Source organism: Ailuropoda melanoleuca, chromosome 3 (assembly GCF_002007445.2).
Source record: "Ailuropoda melanoleuca isolate Jingjing chromosome 3, ASM200744v2, whole genome shotgun sequence".
NCBI classification, from domain to species: Eukaryota; Metazoa; Chordata; class Mammalia; order Carnivora; family Ursidae; genus Ailuropoda; species Ailuropoda melanoleuca.
The window spans coordinates 21,246,974-21,264,926 of NC_048220.1; the positions used below are offsets into that span (position 1 = coordinate 21,246,974).

The window sequence follows — 17,953 nt, forward strand, 5'->3', positions numbered from 1 at the left end:
TTTTATCCTTCTGTGTTTTGAAGATTTGGGAGTTTATTTTTTTATTCTATGTAGCCCATCCAGCACGCCCTGACTAATACAACTGAGTCATAAGAACTCTGTGGAGCATTCCACCCACGGCCAGAAGAGGAAAGGAGTTAGTTGGTAAGTACGGTGAAGGGGCAGGTCCACACAGAACAAATTACTTGCTCTGTCTAGCTCCCAGGAATCCTACCAAGAGAAAGCAGTTGATGGGTGAGGTCCGCAGCCCTGTGCCGGACCCCAAGCTGGAAGCTGACATTACTGAGATCATCTAGGACCTGGACCTTAGAGATAGTGCTATGTTCCCCTGCATTCACAGTTTCTTCAGCACCTTTGCATCCAAAGCATTCGGTGGTGAAAGTCGCTGATGCTGTGGCCTGTCTGGCCCAGTCTGAAGTAATCACCAATACTGAGGGTTGAATGATACTTGGTCCCTAGAAATAATTAGAACAATGATATTGCTAGAAAAGGACATGAAGTGGTCAATAAAGAGATCATTCATTCCCATTCCATTCCTACTCCCCAAATATAGCCAGTCTTTTCAGCTGTTTCCTTTCAAATTTTATCTCTAAGTATGTGCTTCAGAAAATGATCAAATCATCTTTAGAATTATGTTTGGCTGGCAGGCACACCTGGGTGGCTCAGGTTAAGCGTCTGTCTTGGGCTCAGGTCATGATCTCAGGGTCCTGGAATAGAGCCCCGCTTCAGGTTCCCTGCTCACGGGGGAGTCTGCTTGTCCCTCTCACTCTCCCTCTGTGCCCTCTCTCTCAAATAAATAAATAAAACCTTTTTAAAAGGTAGAATTATGTTTGGTTAAGGTAAGGGATTTAGCCCTACAAAAGACACTGAAATGAGCTCCCACAGACCAGCTTATTAGGGGAAATTTTATTTGTTTAAAAGGGTAGGGTGGTGAGATAGGGAAAGTGAAGGACTCCACAAAAACGTGCTTTTTACTACTTTTCCTGATTCTATTCTACCCCCACTTTACACATGCCTCATAATGCAGTGTATGTCCTCCTTGTAAGGGACTAGGAGTTAATCATTTCCTTAGAACAGATAACATCTAAGGAAGGACCAGGTGAAAATAACTGAACAAAGCCATCATATGTGCATTCTAGACCACTTCGACTAGACATCTCAACACCAAGACCCCCTGCCTGGCCCCAAGGGATTGATGTAGGAAAAGGTTGGGGTAGAAAAAGGTTGGGGTTTGGAGCCAACAGCCAAGAAAGAATTCTTGAGGCGTCTTCAGTGCAAAAAGGTAGTTTTATTAAAGCATGAAGACAGGACCTATGGGACAAAGAGCTGCACTGGGGTCATGAGGAGTGTCCCATTATATACTTTAAGGTTGGGAGGGAGTTAGGGATAGCGTAAGTCTCTAAGGAATTTTGCAAGCAAGGTTTCCAGGACCTTGAGGGGGCTAACTATTGTTAGGAAAAGGTCATTTATTACTGTCTAATAAAACCTTAGTCATGAGACCCTTCAGATGTATATCAGTGGGTCATATGCTTGGGGAATGACTGCCAACATATACCTCGGGGTTGGCTGGGGGGTAGTTATAGGAAGTTTCCAAAAGAATTTTTATATGTTAAAGAAGACTTACAGGATTGTAGGGGGTTGGGATAATGTTAAGTTAAGATTGCCTTTCGCTCCTAGCAAAGTATTAACATCAAGGCAGCTGAAATCCTAGAGGAATGTCACTCTGCCTGTTTCAAGGACTTGTCAATGGGCTGTAAGTAGTAAGGAAATTTAATTTTTCTTTTGCCTTTTTTCCCACATCAGGATAATACCTGGGCCCTCGTCTTTGGTTTTACTGGTTCCCCGTTGCCTGAGAGGACATGTACACCATACCATGACTCTCAATAAAAAACCCCCAGACCCCAAACATGGATGAGTCTCTCTTTTTTCCTTTCTGAGTCTCTCAGACACTCTGTCTGAACCTGCACTCTCTCTGTACCTTCAATAAATTCTGCTTTCACCTCTTGCTGGTTCGTATTTGATTTCTATCCTGTGTGCAACCAGGGACCCTCTAGGCTGGTTCTGCAGGACACCCTCTGGGTCCTTGGTCCCAGCCTGCCAGCATTGGTGGGATGAAGACAATAGGTATGAATCAGAAGATACTGGCAAGTTCTGATCCAAGACAATACAAAAATAAGACACCAATAAATGCTAAGTTTGATGAAGCAAGGTACTGAAGGTTATCTGCCTATTATACCAAAGCCACTCAGGCCTAACAGTTCAATTTTTCTTATAGCCTGCTTGGTTTTCATCTCCCGGATCCCCATAAAAGGCTCAGAGTCATGACAGAACCACAACACTAATATTCTAAAAACAGCTTCTTTGTATTTCTCAAGTATTATAGCACGATATAGCAAATTCTGAAGGCAAAAACAGCAATAATGAAGCAATTGTTCACAAAGGGAACCCAGAGATAGTGCTTGCCTGGCAGGGCCCCCTTAGAAAGAGCCTTTAAATCCAGTTTATGTGCGCTGAAAAAGCAGTAGGGCCTTAGCAGCCCTAATCTCATCATCCATCATCCTCTGTGTGTTTGTGGGGGGATGGGGACAGGGACGGACACTTATGCCATGATGTGAGCCTGGCAGTGAATTCTCACATACCAGAGAGGCAGAAAGCAAAAGAAAGAGAAAAAAAAGTCACATGAAATTAAAAGAAAATAAATCAAGTAAAGAACAGACTAGAGTATACTATCTGATCTCGATGTAATCTACTTTTCACAAAGCTAAAATCATCTGGAAATAGAGGGAATAGAGAGGCTGCAGCAATGATTCTCTCAAACTATGCTGTCTAATACATTAACTATTGACCACATGGGACTATTCAAATGTAAGTGTATTAAATTAAATTAAATTAAAAACTTAAGTCTCTCCATCATAGTACTGACATTTCATATGCTCAATAGCCAGAGACAGCTAAGGACTACCAAGTTAAATAATAGAGATATAGAATATAGCCAACATCACAGAAAGTTCTGTTATACTGTGTGGCTCTAAAACAACTTCTGGAATTGAACAAACTTGAGAAAATTCTGTTTCAGACTTACTAGCTTATCCTTAAAATGAGCACTGGTAGTTTACTGATGTAAATACAAATCGTTCCTAAAGGAGTTCACTTTCAAGTAGACTCCAAAGAATTTCCACAGATAAAATTTCAAGGAAATCAAATAGTTCTCAGTGAGGATAAATAAATAAATAAATAAATAAACAAACAAAAGCAGAACAAATCCCATAAAAATTCAAATGTTAGAATTATCTGACATGGAATATGGAAAGTATATTTAGTATGTCTGAGGAAATGAAACAATGACTTAAAACATGACAAAACTACCCCCCAAAAAAAGTGTGAAAGAAAAACTACGTAAATGAAATATATAACTGAATTTAAAATCCAATGGATTGGGACTTCTTTTGGCCATGACAATGTAGCTTACAATAAACTAACTTTCCTACCAAAAGCAACTATAAAGTATGAACAGAATCAATAAAACAATTATTTGAAGGTAGTAGACTAACTTGAGGGCTATATTCCTTAAGAGAAGAAAGGTACTAGGGGTGAGCTTCATATTCAGCCTAAACTTTCTAAAATCTGTTTCATTACAAAATAAATGGATTTTATGGAATGCAATTTCTTAATAAAGCTGTTTTAAAAAATCAGAGCATTCCTCTATCACAAATTGAATAGCCCCATGGAAAAGATCAGATATACTGGCATTTTGATGCTTCCAGGGTATGAGCAGCACCCTGTCCAATAACTAAGCCAAATCCTGCCAGCCTAAAAGTTCCTTCACACTTTTAGTATTTCCAACAGGTTTTTGGTTTTCTCTTTCAACTTATCCTTTCTGATATCAATCCCCTCTAAAATGAGCAAATAATAAAAAATTCACCAGGCATTTAATGAAAATCTCCAACATCAGAATCCATGATAATACAAAAAGGGAGAAAAAAGGTTCTTGGATAGAACACATATAATAATAGGAATGGATAAAAATTTCTTTAAAACAATTAAAAAGGGGCACTTGGGTGGCTCAGTCAGTTAAGCATCTGCCCTTGGCTCAGGTCATGGTCTCACAGTCCTGGGATTGAGCCCCACATCAGGCTCCCTGCTCTGCAGGGAGCCTGCTTCTCTCTCTCCCTCTTTCCCCTCGTGCTTTCTCTCTTATTCTCTCTCCCTCTCAAATAAATAAATAAAATCTTTAAAACAAAATAAAGTAAAACTATTAAATAATAGAGATATTTATGATGAGAATACATCAAAAACACAAATGCAAAATGCTATGTAAAAAGAACAATGATCAAAAAAATAAAAATTTTACAAATTCAAAATATGACTGCCAAATATAAAATTCAAAGTAAAATTGCCAGTTCAAGGAAGTACAAAAATAGGTCAAGGCATGAAAAATTTGAGAAAGGAAAACCAACATTAGACTCAATGCAAAAGAGCCCCCATCCAATTAATGTAGGTTCTAGAAAGGGAGAAGAGAGAAAACAGAAGTGAAGAAAGTATCAGAAATACAATACGAATGACCAGAGCTAAAGGAAAACACATCTCTATATTAATTGGCTCACAAAGTGGGAAAATGACACAAACAAACAAAAAACTCCCTAATATTTAAAATACCATTGTGAAATCAACAGCCCAAGGATAAAGATAAGAGCTTCAAGAAAGAAAAAAAATAAGTATTTTACAAAGAAGCTAGAATGGGACTGGTAGTCCTTCCATCAGCAACACTGAACATCAGAACAACAGAAGTTCTGAAGCAGAACTAGTTTCAATTTTGGCATGCTTATAGAAGGACCAAAAAATTGATCAATTCTATTTAGAAAAGGAAAATGAAAGTTCCCAGGAAAAAAAAATTTAAGGAACTCATAATAACTCTATTTATATTAGGCTTAGAAAATAAAATGATAACCTGACGTCTCTGCACAAATATGAGCTGCCACAAGACTTCCACTTCCACCATAAACTACTAGAAAACTGGACAAAAATAAATTAAACAACTGTTTTCACAAAGTGAACAAAAAGCACAGCAAGACTAATCCATGGGGAAAAGAGAAAGAAACATGGTAAACGGGTCCAACTTTCTGCCCACAAATTCTTGACATCACTGTAGGAAAGCGTACTCCCAACAAAGCCAGTGATCTTCTTAAACTGAGGAAACAGAGATCAGGGTTTGGAGATGATAAGGAGCTATACACACACAAAAGATCCAGAAATCTGCAAATGGACCTCTAGTCTTTGGCTGAATACATTTCTGCACATGCATAAGATGAAATCTAAAAGCTAGACAAAGAAATAATGTGGAGGCAAAGAATAATTATCAAGAAACTTTGAGTTAAACAATTCTCAGCATTACACAATGCAGGAAATCATTTGATCACCCACCATCAAATGGAGAATATGTGCTCAATATATGGAGCATTCAGTAAAGATGCCACCAAAAACAGGCCATGCAAGAAGGGTTAAATATTAAATATTAATATTAAATATTAAATACATACTCTAGATCCACCATAACAAAAGTTAACAGCAAACTTCAAAGGGATAATTTAAATACTTGGTACAATAACATAAAACACTCTTTAAAACAATACCACAAGATCCAATGTAAAATTCACAATTCTGGCATCCAATAAAAAATCATCAGACATGGGAAGAAATCAGGGAAACACAGACCACAATCAGGAGGAAAAAATCAATCCAAAGAAACAGACCTGACAATGACAGATTATGAACTATTAAACAAGGACTTTAAGAGAGCTATTATAAATACAATGAATAAGTGCACGGATATAAAGAAAAACTTGAAAACATGAGGAGACAAATAGATATCATTTTAAAAAGAACTAAGTGGAACTTCTAGAGATCAAAAATGCAATATCTGAATAAAATTATCACTAGGTGAGATCAGTAACATGTCAGACACTGCAGGGGAAAAGGTCAGTGAATGAAAACAGTAACAGAAATAATCCAAATTTTAAAAGAGAGGTTTTTTTTTTTTTAAACACTGAAAATAAAGGAACAAAGCCTCACTGACCTATGGGAGACTATAAAGCAGTCTAATACATATGCAGTTAAATTCCCAGAAAGAGAAGAGATGGAATGAGAAAAGTGAAAAAGTGTAGAATTGATATCTGAAATTTTTCAAAAAGATAAAAACTATAGAGATTCAAGAGGATCAAAGAACCCACATATGATAAACACAGAGAAAACCACACTAAGGCACATCATAACCAAATTACTTTCACAAAAACAGAGATGAAGATGAAATCACTATATTCAGAGGAGCAAAGACAAAAATGACATCAGACAGCTCACTGGAACTATGAAAGTATGCAGCCCAAAGAAATGGAAGTAACACCTTTAGGCTCACCTGGGTGGCTGGGTTGTTTAAGCTTCCAACTCTTCCCTTAGGCTCAGGTCATAATCTCAGGGTCCTGGAATTGAGCCCCATGTCGGGCTCCCTGCTCAGCGAGGGATCTGCTTGTCTCCTTCTTCTGCCCCTCCCCTTGCATGGGGCTCTCTCTCTAACAAATAAATAAAAAAGGAAAGGAGAGGGGAGGGGAGGGGGGGAGGGGGAAGGGACACCTTTAAATTGTTGAGAGAAAAAAGGCCCACCCTGAATTTTTCTACTTCATGAAAAGATCTTTGAAAATCAAGGTGAAACAAAGACTTTTAAGATAAGGAGAAGTTAGGGGCGCCTGGGTGGCACAGCGGTTAAGCGTTTGCCTTCGGCTCAGGGCGTGACCCCGGCGTTATGGGATCGAGCCCCACATCAGGCTCCTCCGCTATGAGCCTGCTTCTTCCTCTCCCACTCCCCCTGCTTGTGTTCCCTCTCTCGCTGGCTGTCTCTATCTCTGTCGAATAAATAAATAAAATCTTTAAAAAAAAAAAAAAAGATAAGGAGAAGTTAAAAGTTTTCATCAGAAGACCTCCACTACAAGAAAAGTTGAAGTTCTTTAGGCAGAAAATTATACCAAATGGAAAATTGTATATACACACAAAAAAACCCAGAGTGCTATCAATGGTAATTATGTGGTTAAATATAAGAAAGATTTTTCCTCATTATTTAATTTCTTTTAAAAATGACTATTTAAAGCACAAATAATAGCAAGAGCCCGTGGTTCATAATGTATGCCCAAGAAAGATGTTTTATTATAACAGAAAAAAGGAAGAGAACGAGAAAATGGAGGCATAGTGTTAAAAGGTTTTAAATTTATGTAAAGAGGTACAATACTATGTAAAGGTAGACCGTGATAAGATACAGATGCATGCTATAAACCTCAAAGCAACCATTATAAAAATAAGACAAAAAATCAGAGCTAATAAGCGAACAGTGGGGATAAAATAAATAGAAATATTCTTCTAATTCAAAATGAGACAGAAAAAAGGAGAAAGGGAAAAAAGAAGATACTAAGAAAAAAGAAGAGCAAGATGGTAGATTTAAACCAAAATATTTAGATACTTAATATAAATGGTCTAATCCCAATTAAAAGGCAGAGATAATAAAACTAGATAAGAGAGCCCAACCCAACTCACCACTGTTGTATTAGGATATCAAGACCACCTACAGGTACAAGTTCAATGATTCGCCAAGATCTACATGTCTTGACATATGGTTGTACTCATAGATATCATTTATTACAGTAAAAGAATACAAAGCAGAATCAATAAAGAAAAAAGGAGCATGGAAAAACGTCTGGAGGAAATCAGGTGCAAACTTCCAAGAGTTCTCTCTCAGTAGAGTCACACAAGCAGCACTTAATTCTTCACAATTATGACAAAACATATGAAATATTGTCTACCAAGGAAGCTCATCAGAGATCAGTGCCAAAGGTTTTCACTAGATACTGGTTGCTTACAGGCTCTGCTTAGCCCATACCAGAAGAGACTCTCAGATGATGGCAGGCATTCAGTAACAATCCACTGTTTGCACAGTTTAGGCACAGTGAGTCACAACTATCAGAGGGTGGTGGGAGATGCCACTCAAAGGTCAACTTCACAAGCAGACCTCACTAAGAAGAGTGGTCTCAGATCTGCCATGTTAACTTTTTCTATTCTTCTGTCTGTAAGAAAAGCACTTTAAACATAATGGCACAGATAGGTTAAAAGTAGAAGGATGAAAAAAGATAATGTAATGCAAAGACCTAATTGTAGGAAAGCTGACTGACTATATTGACATCAAACAAAGTAGAGTTCACACAAAGTAATATCACCATGGATAAAGAAGGATATATCATAAATAAAAAGGGAGAAATTGATCAAGGAGTTTTAACAATCCTAAATGTACATGAACTAAATAACATAGCTTCAGGAAAAACAAAAACAAAAACAAAAACTGAGGAATAAGCCAACAGAACTAAAAAGGGAACTATATAATCCATAATTATAGTTACATATTTCAAAATGTTCTCTTAGTAACTGATACAACAAAAAAACAGTAAATCAGTATGGATATGGGAAAAATGAGCAACACTATCAAAAAGTTTAACCTTCTGGGGCGCCTGGGTGGCACAGCGGTTAAGCGTCTGCCTTCGGCTCAGGGCGTGATCCCGGCGTTATGGGATCGAGCCCCACATCAGGCTCCTCCGCTATGAGCCTGCTTCTTCCTCTCCCACTCCCCCTGCTGTGTTCCCTCTCTCGCTGGCTGTCTATCTCTGTCAGATAAATAAATAAAATCTTAAAAAAAAAAAAAAGTTTAACCTTCTAACATATAATACTGCACCTAATAAGAACAAAATTAGAATTATTTTCAAGTGTAAATGAAATGTTAATTAAAACCATATGCTTGGACATAAAACAAGTCTCAATAAATACCAGTACATTGAAATCATATAGAGAATGCTCTTTGACCACAATGGAGTTAAATTTAAAAATGATAATATAAAGGTATCTAAAAATAAACCCGGGGTGCCTGGGTGGCTCAGTTGGTTAAGCATCAAACTCTTGATTCTGGCTCAGGTCATAATCTCAGGGTGGTGGGATTGTGCCCTGAAGGACTGAACCCCGCAAGGGGCTCAGCCATGGAGCCTGTATAAGATTCTCTCTCTCTCTCTCTCCCTTTGCCCCTCCCCTCCCTGGTGGTATGCCTTCTCTCTCTAAAAAACAAACAAACCAAAAAAACACCCCAAATTTAGAAAATATAACATTCCTAAATTAACCTAGAGTCAAAGAAGAACTCACAAGGGATATTATAAAATACTTTGAACTGTATGAATATACAACCTATGCAAATTTGTGGGATGCAGCTAAACCAATGCTCAGAGAGAATTTTATGGTTTTTGATGCTTATATTAGAAAGTAAGAAATAACAAAAATCAGTAATGCAATCTTCCCCTCTAGGAAGCTAGAAACAGAAGAAAATACTGAACCCAGAATAACTAGAAGGGAATAAATAAGGTGAGAGCAGAAAATGGACAAATAATACCAAAAAAGTCAATGAAACCAAAAGATGGCTCTTCAAAAAGAATCAATACAATTAATAAACTTCTAGCTAAGCTGATAAAAAAAAGAGAAGAAAAAAATTGCCAATATCAGGAATGTAAGAGTAAGTATCACTGTAGATTCCTATATAACATTAAAAAGACAATGAGAATATTATAAGCAACTTTATATCAATAAATACAATTTATATAAAATGCACAAATCACCTAAAGAACACAAATGACAAAAACTGAGTAAAATAAAGAAAATCCTAAGACCAATATTTATTGACAAAATTGAATTTGTAATTTAAAACTTTCACATACAATAACACTTATCAAATATTTAAGTAGAAATAATTCAATCCTATAAAAATTCTTTTAGATAACAGAAGAGGTCCTCCCAATTTTTTTTTTTTTTTTTTTTTTTTTTGCCTGTAGATGTCCAGTTGTTCCAGCACCATTTGTTGAAAACACTATTCTTTCTCCATTGAATTGTCTTTGTTCCTTTGTTAAAGATCAGTTTTCTGTGGGCCTATTTCTGGGCTCTCTATCTATTGCACTGAATATTTGTCTTTCACCAATACCACCAAAACCTGGGGAAAACATCTAATAATTCACCAGTATGTTACCTGTGGGTTTTTCACAGATATTCTTGGTCTGGTTGAGAAAGTTTTTCTCTACTCCTAGTTTTAGGAGTTTTGTTTCTTTGTTTGTTTGTTTCTTTTTTTTTTTTTTAAATCCTGAATGAGTGTTGAATTTTGTCAAATTTTTTTTTGTATCTGTTGAAATGTTATTTTTCTTCCTTAGCCCGTTGACATAATGGAGTATAGGAGCTGATTTTTGAGAGTTGAACCAGTCTTACGTTCCTGGAATAAATCCAACTTGGTCATGGTGTATAATTATTTTTTTAAATTGTTGAATTCAATTTGCTAATATTTATGCGCTGAACATTTTTGTATCCATGTTCATGAGAAATATTGGTTTATAGTTTTCCTTTATTGTAATGCCTTTTTCTGGTTTTGGTATTATAGTAATGCTGGCCTCACAAAATAAGTTAGGAAGTGTTTCCTCTGACTATATTCTGGAAAATATTGTAGAGAATTGGTATTTCTTTTTCAAAAGTTTAGTAGAATTCACAGTAAACCCATCTGGGCCTGGTGCTTTCTGTTTTAGAAGGTTATTAATTGCTAATTCAATTTTCTTAATATATACAAGGCCTATTAAAATGATCTATTTCTACTTGTATGGTTTTTGGTAGATTGAGTCAAAGAATTGATGCATTTCATCTATGTTATCAAATTTGTTGAGCATCTCTTTTTCATAACATCCCTTCATTACCCTTTTAGTGCTCAGGGGATCGCCAGTGATGGCCCTTCTTTCATTTCTGATATTAGTAATTTGTATCTTCTTTTTTATTGATTGACTGGCTAGAGGCTTATCACTTTAATTCACCTTTCCAAATAACCAGCTTTTGGCCTTGTTGATTTTCTCTAGTGTTTTCTTCAATTTCACTGATGTATGCTCTAATTTTTTTTTCTCCTATCTTTTGACTTAATTTGCTCTTCTTTCTTTCTAGTTTCCTAGGGTAGAAGCTTGGATTAATTTTAGATCTTTCCTTTCCTTTTTTTTATAATAATTTTTTATTGTTATGTTAGTCACCATACAGCATATCCTTAGTTTCTGATGTAGTGTTCCATGATTCATTATTTGCGTATAACACCCAGTGCACCATGCAATATGGAAGTCATAGTACTTTAAGACTATAAATTTCTCAAAGACTCTTCCTTTCTTTATACAGATCCAAATTTCTGACCTGTATCATTTTCCTTCTCCATAAAGAACTTCTTTTAACATTCTTGCAAGGTAGGTCTGCCAGCAACAATTCCCTTAGGGAATTGTCTGAGGGAAGTCTTTACCTTGTCTTACTTCTGAAGGGTAATTTCACTGGATACAGAATTCTAGATGGTAGTTTTTTTTCTTTCAACACTTTAAATATGTCACTCTCTTCTTGATTACATAATTCTGAACAGAAGTCTGATGTAATTTTTGTCCTTATTCCCTATAGGTGTTTTTTTTCTTTCTTTCTTTCTTTTTTTTTGTGCGGTTTCAATATGATATGCCTAAGTGTAGAATTTTTGTTATTTTTCCTGCTTGGTGTTCTCTGAGCTTGATGGATCTGTTTTGATATCTGACATTAATTTTGGAAAATTCTAAGCCATTATTACCTCAAATATTTCTTCTACTCGATTTTCTCTCTCTGCTATTCTCATTATGCATGTTATACCTTTTGTAATTTTCCCACAATTTTGGATATTCTGTTCTGTTTTTTATATTAATTTTCTCTTCAGTTTGGGAAGTTTCTGTTAACACAACTTTGAAGCTCACTGCTTCTTTCCTCATCCCTTCCCAGTATACTGATGAGCCCTTCGAAGCTATTCTTCATTTCTATTATAGTATTTTTATTTCTAGCATCTGTTTGAAACTTTCTTAGAGTTTCCAACTCTCTCCTTACATTATCCATCCAGCATGTTTTTCACTTTTTTCATCGGAACCCTTATCATAAAGGAAAAAATGGGGAATGCAAGATGTTCACAAGGAACTTTGAAGAACTCAAACGTAGACTAGGACTTAAAAATGCCATACACATGTACAGTGCTGTGCACATTACCAAGAAAGACCTAAGAAGGCCCTAATCTCTCAAGTCCCACTGTCCTTGACTCTGTGCAGGCAAGATGTGAAAGTTAAGGCAGAATTGTAGACTGCCTGCCAGAATATTGAAGGTGTGCCCTGACACCCACACAGGGTCCCTCAGCAAAGGCTGAGAGACGTTTGGTTCCAGATATTTTTGGAAATCTCAGTCCAATAATTAGCTGACCATCAGGTTAGCCAAGCAGAGACCATCAAGTGGCCACATGAGAAAAAGAATACATACATTGAAGGTTTATAGCGTGGAGTCACTAAACAAACAGTACAAACAACAATAATCCCTGGGAGGGGGCAAAGGGGAATCTGATTTCAAGAGTTCTCATACTATATTATTTAAAATGTGCAATTTTCACACCCTAACAATAAAAAAATGCAAAGAAACAGGAAAGTATGACTCTTGGAAGCCTACACACTGGACTTAGTTAATAAGACTTTAAACCAGCTATTATAATAAGTATTTTCAAAGAATTAAAGGCAACCATGTCTAAAATGTTAAAGAAATGAACAAGAATAATACCTCACCAAGGAGAGAATATCAATAAAGAAAGTGAAAGTATAAAAAAGAACCAAATAGAAACTATGGAATTGAAAAATACAAGAACTGGAATATAAAATTCACTAGAAGGGCCCACCAGCAGATTTGAACTGGCATAAAAAAGAATCAATGAACTTGAAGGCAGCTCAAATGAGATTACCTGGCATAAGGAAGAGGGAGGGGGAAAAAAAGGAATAAAAATAACAGAGCCTGGAGTAAAAGGTAAGATACTGAAGTAGGAAAAGCCAGGAATCTATCTTTCTAGACAATAACTGCACTGCCACAAGTTGTCTGAAGTGACTATTGGAAGTCTGCAACTTCCAGGGGAAAGCTTGGCTGGTAAACTGCAATTAATATCATTTGATTATAGACCTCTGTAGAGTTGCAGCTCACATCCCTAAGGCAACCCACATTTCTGGCATGGCTGAAGCCAGAGTGGGTAATAAAGACCTTATCCTCCAAATATCAAGACTCTCAGTTCTGAATGAAGATTCCTGTTTCTGATCATGGAGATACGGGGGCTGGCTAGCATTGTTCTAATCCCCGCAAGCTAAAGCAATGCCCAGGAGATTTAAAGAAGCAGCACATCTATTTTTATAGACATTCAAAAACAACCGCATATTTGATGGAATTTAGAAAGTCAATGTGCATGTCCAGGGAAAGACACAGACTCAGAAAAGACTATAAGAAAACCTTAAACTTTCATCTCCAGCTGCTCCTGAGCACAGTACACCCTATAATAACAACAACAAGATATTCAAACCCTGAGGAAGAGAGAGAATCTTATTTCCAGAACTACCACATTATAAAATTCATATATTCAGTTTTCAAAAAGGAAAACAAAGGCATACAAAGAAATATGGCCCATTCCGAAGAACAAAATCAACACATACTGTATCCAAGGAAACCCAGATGTCAGGCCCACAAGAAAAAGACTTAAAATTCTCTTTAAGACGTTCAAAGTGCCAAATGAAGACATGAACAAAGACAGGAAATGATGTATGAACAAAATGAGAATGGCAATAAATAGCAAAATGTTACAAAAATGAGCTCAAAAGAAATTATGGAGTTGAAAAGTACAATAACTGAAATTTTAAAAAATTTACTGGGGGGGTGCGCCTGGATGGCTCAGTCGTTAAGCGTCTGCCTTTGGCTCAGGGCCTGATCCTGGCATTATGGGATCGAGCCCCGCATCAGGCTCCTCCGCTGGGAGCCTGCTTCTTCCTCTCCTACTCCCCCTACTTGTGCTCCCTCTCTGGCTGTCTCTCTCTGTCAAATAAATAAATTAAAAATAAAAATAAAAAAAAATTTTAAAAATTTACTAGAGGGGTTTATTTATTTATTTTTTTTAAAGATTTTATTTTATTTTTTATTTATTTGACAGAGATAGAGACAGCCAGCGAGAGAGGGAACACAAGCAGGGGGAGTGGGAGAGGAAGAAGCAGGCTCACAGCAGAGGAGCCTGATGTGGGGCTCGATCCCATAACGCCGGGATCACGCCCTGAGCCGAAGGCAGACGCTTAACTGCTGTGCCACCCAGGCGCCCCTAGAGGGGTTTAAAAGCAGATTTGAACAAACAGAAAAAAACAGACTTTAAATCCATAAAAGTTAGAGCAGACTAAGAAGGACATTATGTATCTATTAAAGATTTAATACATCAAGAAGATAACAATTATAAACATTTACACACCAAATAACAGATCCTCAAAATATATGAAGTAACAATTGACAAAAAAGAAGGGAAAAACAGAAGTTCTACAAAAATAGCTGGAGACTCCAATATCCCATTTTTAATAATGGATAAATCAACCAAAGAAGATGAATAAGGAAATAGAGAACTTGAATAACAAAATTAGCCAACTAGACCTAAGAGACATGTACAGAACAATCCTTCCAACAATAGCAGAATACTCTTCTCAAGCCAACATTCTTCTCAAGATTACATGAGACATTCTCCAGGACAGATCATATGTCAGGGCACAAAATAAGTCACAACAGATTTTATAAGACAGTTTTCATAACAAAATATCTGCTGTGACTAGAAAAAGATAAAGTTAGAAATCAGTAACAGAAGGCAAACTGGATAATTCATAAATATGGAGAAATTAACAACACACTCTTTAAACAACCAATTGGTGAAAGAAGAAATCAGAAGTTAAAGTAGAAAACAGAGATGAATGAAAATGAAAACACAATATAACAAAACTTCTAAGATGCAACGAAAGCTGTGGCAAGAGGGAAACTTGCAGCTATAAATGCTTACATGAGAACAGAAAGATTTCAAATCGACAACCTTATTTACAACTTTAAGGAACGAGAAAAAGAAGAACAAACTTAACCAAATGACAGCAGCAGCAGAAGGGAAGAGCAAAAGAGGGAACAGAAAATCAATAAAAACACAAGTTGGTTCCTTGAAAAGATTAACAAAACTGACAAATCTGCAGCTAGGCTAACAAAGAAAATAAGAGACTAAGAGACAGGATGCAAATAACCAAAATCAGAAGATAATGTGGGAACATTAGTACCAACCTTCAGAGATAAAAAGGAGCATAAGGGAATTCTATGAACAACTGTACACCAACAAGTTAGATAACTTACAATAAAGGGTCAAATTCCTTGGAACACACAAGTTACCTAAACTGATGCAAGAAATAGAAAATTTCAACAGACATAACAAATACAAAGATTGAAGTAGTAATCAAGAAGCAATAATCAAAAACTTCTAAATGTAGTAACGTCCTAGACCAAAAAACTTTACTAGTGAATCTCACCAAATATTTAAGAAGAATACTGATCCTTCTTTTTTTTTTTTTTTAAAGATTTTATTTATTTATTTGACAGAGAGAGACAGCTAGCGAGAGAGGGAACGAGCAGGGGGAGTGGGAGAGGAAGAAGGAGGCTCCCAGCAGAGGAGCCTGATGCGGGCCTCGATCCCAGAACGCTGGGATCATGCCCTGAGCCAAAGGCAGATGCTTAGTGACTAGCCACCCAGGCGCCCCAATACCAATCCTTCTTAAACTCTTCTTTTTTTTTTTTTTTTAAAAGATTTTATTTATTTATTCGACAGAGATAGAGACAGCCAGCGAGAGAGGGAACACAAGCAGGGGGAGTGGGAGAGGAAGAAGCAGGCTCATAGCAGAAAAGCCTGATGTGGGGCTCGATCCCAGAACGCTGGGATCCCAGAACGCCCTGAGCCGAAGGCAGACGCTTTAACCGCTGTGCCACCCAGGCGCCCCTAAACTCTTCTGAAAAATTGAAGCAAAGGGAACACTTCCTAAGTCATTTTATGAAGCAAGCTTTACCCTGATACCAAAGCTAGATAAAGACCTTACAAGAAGAAAATTAAAGACCAATATCCCTTGTGAATATTGATACAAAAATCTTCAACAAGATATTAGAAAACCAAATCCAACAGCATATCAAAAAGATCATTCACATTAAAGTGTTATTTATTCCATAAATGCAATGGTAGCTTACCACGAGAAAACTGATCTTTATAATATATCAGGTTAATACAACAAAGGGGAAAAAAACACACAATCATCTCAAATGATGCAGAAAAATCATTAGACATAATCCAGCACCCTTTTATTATTAAAAAAAAAAACCCTCTCATAAAACTAAGAATACAGGTAAAACTCTTTAATATCATAAAGGGTATTTAGGGAAAACCCACAACTAACATCATATTTATTGGTGAAAGACTGAAAGCTTTCCCCTTAAGATCCAAAACAGGAGAAGTACACCCATTTTCACCACTACTATTCAACACTGTACTGGAAGGTCTAGCCACAGCCATTAGACAACTAAAAGAAGTAAAATGCATCTAAATTGGAAAGAAAGAAGTTAAACAATCTCTAGTCACCAATGACATGATCCTATACAGATCCTAGAAAAATCTACGAGAGAACCAATCATGCTAATAAACTATCAGCAAAGTTGTTTGGTACAAGATAAACACATAAAAAGCTATTGTGTTTCCAAATACCACCAAGGAACAATCTGAAAAGTATATTAAGAAAGCAATTCCCCCCTTTCCCTTGGCTGGCAGTGCAGAGGCCACACGAAGTCTGGGGTTCCTGTAAAAGATGTGAACCAACAGGTGTTCCTCAGAGCTCTGTCAGCCTTCCTCAAGAAGTCTGGGAAGCTAAAAGTCCCTGAATGGGTGGACACTGTCAGGCTGGCCAAGCATAAAGAGCTTGCTCCCTACGATGAGAACTGGTTCTACATGCAAGCTGCTTCCACAGCACGGCATCTGTACCTCCCGGGTGGCGCTGGGGTCGGCTCCATGACCAAGATCTATGGGGGACATCAGAGAAATGGGGTCATGCCCAGCCACTTCAGTAGAGAGTCCAAGAGCGTGGCCTGCAGGGTCCTCCATGCCCTAGAGGGGCTGAAAATGGTAGAAAAGGACCAAGATGGGGGCTGAAAACTGACACTTCAGGGACAGAGAGATCTGGACAGAATCACTGGAAAGGTGGCAGCTGCCAACAAGAAGCATTAGAACAAATGCTGGGTTAATAAATTGCCTCATTTGTAAACCTGAAGAAAGAAAGAAATGAAAGAGAGAAAGAAAGGAAGGAATTCCCTTTATAATAGCATCTAAAAGAATTAAAAACTTAAGAATAAATATAACCAAGGAGGTGAAAGACTTGTACACTAAAACCTACAAAGCACTGTAGAAATATAAAGGCACCCAAATAAATGGAAAGACATCCCATGTTGATGGATAGGAAGACTTATTGTTCATATGTCAGTACTACCCAAAATAATCTAAAGATTCAATACAATCGCTACCAAAATTCCTAAAATCTTTTTTGCAGGAATGGAAAAGCTGAACCTCAGATTCCTCTGGAATTGCAAGGGATCATGAATAGCTGAAACAATCTTGAAAAAAAGAATAAAGTGGGAGTATTTACACTTACTGCCTTGAAAACATACTACAAAGCAACTACTGTAATTAAGGCAATATGACTGACCAGCATTAACAAAAAACTGATCAAAAAATGGGCAAAGAACTTGAAAAGACATTTCCCCAAAGAAGATATACAAACAGCCAATAAGCACATGAAAAAGATGTTGAACAACACTAATCGTTAGGGAAATGCAATTCAAAACCACAAGGAGATACCACATCATACCCACTTGGATGGCTGCTATCAAAGACAAAAACAAAAAATATCTAGTGTTAGGGCACCTGGGTAGCATTGTCAGTTGAGCATGGGGCTCTTGATTTCGGCTCAGGTCATGA

At 37.0% G+C, this 17,953-nt stretch overlaps 1 pseudogene; it reads left to right on the top strand.

Moving 5' to 3' along the window:
* The first annotated feature begins 8,877 nt into the window (after positions 1-8,877).
* Positions 8,878-17,243, top strand: LOC109489584 (annotated as a pseudogene).
* The last annotated feature ends 710 nt before the right edge of the window (positions 17,244-17,953 follow it).